The sequence below is a fragment of the Vanellus vanellus genome, assembly GCF_965231255.1.
Source record: "Vanellus vanellus genome assembly, chromosome: 5".
Classification (NCBI taxonomy): domain Eukaryota; kingdom Metazoa; phylum Chordata; class Aves; order Charadriiformes; family Charadriidae; genus Vanellus; species Vanellus vanellus.
Window position 1 is genome coordinate 31,490,737 of NC_138910.1, and position 8,490 is coordinate 31,499,226.

An 8,490-nucleotide genomic window follows, 5' to 3' on the forward strand; every position below is an offset into this window, starting at 1 on the left:
TTATCACACAGGATCCTGACAAGAGAATGTTTTAGATTTAGTGTAGGATGACTACGTGAAGTTGTTTCTAAGGAAACTGGTGCTGAGAGAATAAGGTAATATTTCTGTGGCTAACCTACGTGTGTGTGTATACGTATATTTAAGTGCATTGAATATTTATAATAGAATAATTAACATGTGCTTTGCTGTATTTAAGGCTGCAGGATAATTGTTGTATTATTGCCTCCCAAGTTCTGTAAGTCAAGTAGAGGAGTACTTTCTTCATATACAGAAGATAAATGTCTCCTTCCACTTTCTTGATCATCTTAACTCTTCTCTTTTCTGCTTCATTCATTGCATGAACTCCTAAGAGAGAGATTTAGCTACAAATGTACAGTTGTGTTTTATTCAGGTTCTTAGACTCTATGAGGCAAACCGGACTTTTTTTTTTTTTCTATTCACCTGACTTCGTAGCTTTCTACAACTACTCTGTGCAATACAATGAAAACATCACCTTTAAAGTAATTTTTTAAAGTCTGTTATGAGGTGTCTATATTCAGTGTTGTATTTTCATTCACACTGCCCTAATTGTTTGTCTTCAGCAATTTTGTATCTGCAAAGCAGTTTCACTGTAGTAATTGTAGAAAGAAGGTTTGGCAGTTTCAAGCACTGAGCTTTCTGGTGCTTGAAAAGACACAGAAGATAATTTAGGGCTTAGAATGATTAGTGGAGGCTTTTTGGAACAGATGGGCTGTGCCTTTACCCCTTTTTTGCCAGTAGCTGAAATTGTTGTGACCTTTTTGATAAGAAAATGAGCTCACTGAGTATGGCACCATGAAAATTCACAGGAGTATTGCCAATCGTCTTTGACTTCACTGTAATAAGGCTTTCTCCATCATTTTTACATAACTTTCTTTGTTGCTGGTATCCAAAAAGAAAGTTTTTTTGGCCTGGTTCTTGTACTGAGTCAGAGTGGGCAGGGAAGAAATGCCTTATCCAAGTTGTTTTGCCTGACTAAGGCTTGTCTAATAAGGCTGGAAACCTAAATCCCATATACAGAATATGTCAGCATTTTATTTTAAAATTGGAGTGCATGTCTGTCTGCTTAAGCTTCCAATGAAATTACCAAAGAACTGGAGTTCGAAGAGGGCTCGCTTTCTATTAAAGAGAATGCTTAGGCTGATGATTTAAATTAATAATTGTCCAGAGAATGTTTGGTTTATTTGTGCCTTTGCCAGTTTTGTACCTTGTAGAAGTTTCTGTTTCTCTGTGCTGTGGGGCCAAGAGAGCTCTGGCACAATGCTTGTACCTGTTTCTAACACCAAGTTGCAGTTGTACTTCTGATTTGTTGAAGACAACATTTTTTTTTTTAATCTTTTTTTTCTTTACCAAAATGGCAGCTTATCTAAGTGTTTATTAAATATGAGTGTGATAGAATAATATATTTATGTAGCTGTATAGAAGGGAATCACAATGGTATTTGTGATATGTTTATTATAAGAAATGTGTATTATAATATATGTACTTTGAATAAGAATAATAAGTAATCTACCAAAATTGAACATTCCCAAGGCTCGTCTTATTTTCTCTTGGGATGTGATTAGCCTAAGAGTAAAACTCTTTTCCAGTGTGGAAATCAAACCATACCATGGCTATTTAATGTAGTCTAGCATGTACCTTGACAGTAGCTGGATGACACTGTATATGCCTATATACCGAGCAATTAAGGAAGGAGGTGCTCCTAGGAAGTTTTTTGTAAAGCATATCAAGTGCTAGCTTACGTGATTAAGTTTTCTCCTCTGCTACTCTTGTTCTAAAAAATAAGTAATTATGTAAAAAAGGTGTTATAATATTTATCTAAAATCTCTTCTTATCACCCTCGATATTTTATGGTAACGAGTCTTACTCTTACAGTATGAAAAACAGTATACTGTTAGCAGTCTAACATTTCTAACTTGTTACATTTTAATGTTTTATTTTGTATTACTCTGTTACAAAAAATCCATTCTACCTTCTCTACCACTTAATTACATGTTCTTCTAAGACATGGAGTTATTTTTTCTTTGAATTTCTAAAATTATTCCCATATCTGGGTTAGGAGTTATTTTTCATTATCTTTGTCATTAACTGCCTCTTAACCACTTTTCTTGCTCATACATACTTCTTTTTAGGTTGCTTGAATCATTTACAGTATTTCAGATGAGAGCATATTACCAATTTTGTATGCTCTACCTACATGTTTTCAGATTTACTTTGTGCCACTTCTGTGTGGTCAAACATCTTAATTTGTTTTCTTGCTGCCGATACATTCCTTAGCAGTTAAGTTGTTGAATGTATTACCCAGTCTTTTTCAATTTGGTCTTAAACCTCTGCATTCAGGAATAACTCATCATGAGACGTTCAAATTGTTGGGTTTTTTTGTTATCTGTGTTTGTCAGCATGTTGCCCAGTTTCCTTTACCCAGAGCTCACCAGTCTTGTTAAAGTGTGCGTGTGATGGGGAAGCGTGTTTCCTACGTAGTTCTGACCACCTTATTTCATGTTGTCTTTTATCTGTTCCACTTCCCAGGGTGTTAATTGTATTAAATGAAGGTGCTCTTGTTACGGAGCCATGAATATTCTGGATCAAAGGAATTGAATGCAGATTTACTTCAGAGTAAGGATGCATTCTTGATGATTTCTATGCTACTTTTTTACAGAAGCAGCATTGAAAAATCTTTCTTTAAATGCACTTCTTTCCATGTTCAGTAACAAATTATAGATATGAGAGAAGTGCATAATTGAGTCTTCTGTTCTTTTAGACCTATTGTCAACCAGTAATGTTGTTCTCTTGCATGAGTAGCGCTGGAGAGAGATCTTGCAGCTTGAAGCTTTATTCATTTTTTTGAGACAGGCCGGGTTTTAATTGCAGAATATTCTTGCCATAGCCTTTGAGGTAAAAATATATAATATTGTTATTCATCACAGAGTTAGGACTCAATTACATTATATACATCATGACATCTAGTATATAATGGCAAAAAAAGAAGGATTCATTCTTGAAGTGCATGTGCTCTTTATGTAATTTCCCCCATGTATTTTGAAGCCAGTATAAAATCCTGGCTTCTTTCAAACAAACAAAACCCCAAATAAAATACAAATCACCAACAACAAAACTTCTGCATGCTTGAATAGTCATATCTTCTTAAATGTCAACAATTACTAATATCTAATTGGTAGCACTTTTTTTTCTTTTTAATCCTCACTGTAGTAGTTGGTATATCTGTATAATGAATGTTGCTGGCTCTGATTATTTGGGTAATCGTTTTGCTGTTGCAGTTTGATCTTGTGTAGTGGTTTAAATGCAGACTGGTAAATAATAATGTATTTAGTCAGTATGTTTTTACTCTAAACGTAAGTGAAAGATGCGCTCTCTAAGAGAAGTTGATTAAACCCTTTTTCGTGTCTGTTACTGTAGAAGTCAAAAGTTCTTGGGCAGTTATCAGAGGTTTATGTTTCACTGTTTTGATAGTGTATTACTGTTATAAGTTTTATTTCAGACTTTGGTATTTTCAAAGACAGTAATATAGAGAATGGTTAATTATATGAAAGGTCTCTAAAATGGGAATCTATTTCTAGGTAAGCAAATAAAAGGATTGTAGTTTAAGCATAATTCATGGTATTTCAGTCTGTTGGTAACTTCATTTTCATTGGCTCTTGGTTTATACATATAACTAATCTAATCCTTCCCAAACTGTTGTCATAGGTACACCCGGAAGGTCAATGTTGTGAAGTGCTATCTCATATATCCTAATGAAAGTTAAGTTCTGAAATGTCTAGGCAGCTAATGTGTTAACATCACGAATTAAGCCATGGTTTCATACTTTTTTGTGTGCATAGATAGCATGAGCTAGGAGAGTCCTTTTGCTTGGTAAAATTCAGTTTAGATCTCAACTGTAAGTGGCAGATGCACAATGCAAGACTGTGACTTCCTTTACACTTGAAGTTACAATATTCTGTTCTTAAATATTCCAGGTCTAATAATGATTTAAGAGCCTTACTTTTCATATTCTGACACTTAATGCTAAATGAATAAGTTTAGAAAACTTTATTATTATTTTAAGTGGGTTTGGGGGGAAGCTTTTCAGTAATTGATTTTTGTATCTGATTTTAGCATTGAGTGACTGTGTTTCGAGCTGTAACTTTTCATTTCCATGCTTTAGGATAAATTTAAACTTGCTGTTTGTTTGGTATTTAAGGAATCTTAACAATCGGTCCATATGTAAAAATATTTTAGTATAATTATTACTGTTAACTAAATTTCTGCTTAGTTATTATCCTTCCTGCATATTATAAGAACCTTAGAGCCAAAGTAGGGGAAAAAAATTAGTTTTTTTTAAATAAACATGAGAAATCTCTTCTATTGCCTGTATTTTGCCTTGGGAGAGATGTGAACGTGCTGGAAATGAAATTCAATACTCTTAGTTGAGGCTGCTTTAACTTTGAATCAGTATGCACAGGATTAAATGCAGTTGAATCAGTTTATTTTAGAGACACACCCACACGGTGCTTGGTATATTTCTCCCCCCCCCCCCAAAGGTACAGCAAACCATGGAGTGAATGTGAGCATGTGTAAAGCACATCTCGTGCTTACATGAAAATCTCAGAGTACAGTCTGCATGTCAGGCTGAGACAGTTGCACAGTTGTTGCGCTCGTGTTCTTCTCTCGCAAAAGTGGCAACGTGTGTTGGGGCAGCCTGGCTGGTGTGGTGCGGAACAGGGCAGCGCTCCCCGCTCCGATGGGGCGGTGTGGAGGGTGGGCACAGTAGGGACGCACAGCCACCAGGCACTATGCAAAGATGCTCGCTCTGCTTTTGTTAAGTGTTCACCTAGGGACTCAGTGCAGAGTTAGCATACTGTAAATCCATGACCTGACTATCTTGCCTGTTTCTACAAGTCCTTAAAAATGTTTTTAATATCCAGGTAGGTCATTTGAAAGGGCAAGATGATTTGTCATAAAACGGAACTAGTAGAATAATCCTAGCTGGTGTGGGCTATGTGTTTACAACCTTTTTCAGTCACATAAGCAAAGCAAGTTTTAATATCTGAAAAAGTCTTCCAAGAAGTATGTAAATGTAACACTGGAGAAAAGAATAGCTTGTGTTTATATTTTTCCATAAATGTGGTGCAAGACTGACATATAAGGTGCTTTTACTCCTGGGATATAGTTCATGTTATCAATCTTTAATGTACATGGTGTCAAAAACGTTCTGAAAGCATCAGAACAATTAGCTGTATTTATACAAGCAACCACACAAAGCTGCATGTGGAAATTTCATTACAGGAAAATGGTAGATTGTACAGTAGAGGTGGCCCAAAAGGATCTACTCCCTTTCCCCTGTTCTCCTGACAAATACACAAAAAGCATTATACAGTGTCCTTCAGGGATGAATAAGCACAAGATTCCTGTGGAAGATGCCCCATATTCTAATCCTTTGCATACTTTGGAGATTATCACATACAACCTTAACAAAAATGATTCTGCTTTTTCAAAGCAGAACTGTTAAAATCTTGAAGATGTGTGCCTGATAATTGCAAGAAACTACTGATAATAAGTTAAATACATACATATATTTGTCTTTCAGGTCTCCTGTTCATGTTTAAAAATCTGTATGTAATCAGCTAGTGTGCCTAGAGGTTAGAAATTTGTTTATTTTTTCAAACTCCTTATAAACATTGTCAGGGAAAGAAGAGGATTTTTATTTCATTTTATTTAAGATTCCTGCAAGGAATGGCATTTTTTAACAGTTCATTTTAGAAAATTGATAGAGGACATTGGCTTGTGTATACCATCTTGTGATAAAAGCTTTCACTTGCAATGTAGCCTGAAAACGCTGGTACCCACTGTTAGCCTATCTCTAATTAGTGTGGAGGAGGGGAAAAAAGGGACCTTTTAGTAATTCAGTAATTTGGAAAAGTAATTAATTGAATAAGCAGTATGGAATGGAATACACCTGTTGTTCATGTACTTGTTTCCTATTAGAGGTCTGCAGATACTGAAATCCCCTAATTTATTTAGAGTGGGCTCATTTTTGTGTTATTTACATCATGCTCAGCATGAAGGGATCCTGCAGTGAAAGGTGAACTTTGCAAAAATCATGTATTACACTAATGACTGACATTTGGGCTCTGTAAGGAATATATATTAAGAACAATGATAGTCAGGAAGAGTCTTTAATGTATTCCATTGAAGAGGTATATGTTCTCCAAAGTCAGGGTATTGATTCAGGTCATATTTTATAAAAGTATTACTCTTCTTTCATCTTGCATCTTTCTTGCACTGTTCTTAGTAAGAAATAGTGCTTCAGTTTTCCTTTCTAGTGTGCTTGTAGTACTGTGCACCACTAATACATAAGGGTTTTCCATATAGATGACAAAGCCTTCTTTTTGGATGAAAGCAATCCTTTCCTTCTTCCCCTGCTAAAATGCTGGACCTTTGTTTGTTGTGGTTTTTTATTTTTATTATTTTTTAAATTTAATCGCAAATTGCTTTGGTACAGAAGGACCTGGATATGCATTAGTGGATTTTATAAACTTCAATTTGTAAGGTCAAAAACCATATACATTACTGTTTGCTTTACTTTACTATATTTCTCTTTATTTTGTGAGCATCAGAGTTTCTTTTCACCTTTCAGAAAACAGAGCAGTACGTGAAGGCTTGACAAATGCATCCCAGGTTGAAAAACTGCATTCCTCCTCCTCTTCCTCCTTTAGAAAATTGACTTCTTTAAAGAGGTAAAGTTGAATGTTGCTCTTTCTGTAGAAAATGTTTGTTTGTTTTCCTAAGAAAAGTGAACTAAATCTCAACTTCTTCTGTAGCATGTCATCTGGTGTTTTAAATTAACTTATACCTACTTCTTATTCTGATGAGTGTATCTGTTCCCCTATCTATTGAATAAGATGTCTTTGGAAACATTTGTTTGCAGACATCTATTTAGTTACAGTGTTGTGTTATTTTATAGAATTACTTGTCAGCTCTTCTGCTGAAGTAAATCACCCAAGTGTTACTTGAATTAAATTTAATCTAATGTCATTTGTGAATCTGACATCTTTTAGGATATTTAAACATGCTGTAGAAATCTGAGACAGTTCCTTACCCACAGGAGGTTTAATTCTCTGAATGACTTGCTGCCAAGGGCCATGCTAAATCCTGTATGTAGCCCTGTTCGTACAAAGTTGCTAACATTGAACTTAAAGCTTCCCAACACAATTTTCATATCTTATTTTACTTCATTTTCTGTTTAACAAATACTGATCTTTTCTTAAACACAAATCTTTTCAGAAATCAAAACAAGTACGTTCTGAGACCAGAACAGGTGATTTCAATCATGTAGTCTGGCTATTTAAAAGGACATTTATCATAGGACTTCTGTGATGTAATTTGTGTATCAAACCCATAACTTTTGGTTGAGCCTAAATAATTGTCAAAACACATCTGAAAGAAAATTCACTGTATGTTTACCTTAAATTTTACAACAAATTCTGCAAATAGTAACACAATATATTCTTGCAATTACTTGTATAAAGTTGATAAGCATAAGTGTTTATGGGATTAAAGATGATTGTAGCAGTCTTCATCTTGTTATCATCTGGTTGTGGAAGTGTTTCTCTTCCCCCCCATCCCTAAAGAACTAAAAGAACTTCAGAAAATTTGACTGTATTGAAGGAGAAAATATAAAAAAATAAATATATATATGGGGGGGGGCTTTGAAGCTGGTGGGTATTTGTAGTTCTTAGGAAAAATGTGGTCTCAATTTATCCCTTTTCAGGTCACTATTATTTGGTTTTAGTCTCTAATATTAATCTCTAGTATTAGGCTGTGGCTTCATTTCACTTCATTAGATTAAAGTTTTCTGGGACCTTAATCACTTGCAGGTATTGCCCACCTAGTCTGAGATCATGCAGAAAGACAAAATGACCCTTGTTGCTTAGACCTATTTAAACATCAAGCAAAGATGTCTAATGATGCCTTGTGTTTCAAACATTGTTGCTATAGCCTTAGGAATTAAATTTACAAGCATTCAAAAGGTGTTAGAATATGACTGTTGTATATAAGATGGAAAATAATTACAACAGTTGTCCTTGCAAATTTTCTTTTTTTTTTTTTTTTTGTTTCTGAGAATTCCAATGTACTTTTAGAAGAGCTAAATCTTGCTGTTTGAATGAGAAGCCTCAAAATTCTTTACGAACAGGGTTTAAGGAGTAAGTTCTGCTATTAGGATTTCTAATAACTAGTTTTATGAAACTGCTTTAATTCAAGCTGTATCTAGAACTGTCATTACAGTGTCTCACGTGATTTGTTCCATGATGCTTTTTACTTTGTTCCACTTGTCTTTTCTTTGTACTATATTCGGTAAGGGAACGGGAATGGGATGATGTGTCCATCTTAAATAATGTATGTTTTGGCCTGAAGCACTGAATCCTTCTTTTTCCTCCTCCCCCATTTATGTGCAGTACTTTTGACTAAAAGTCT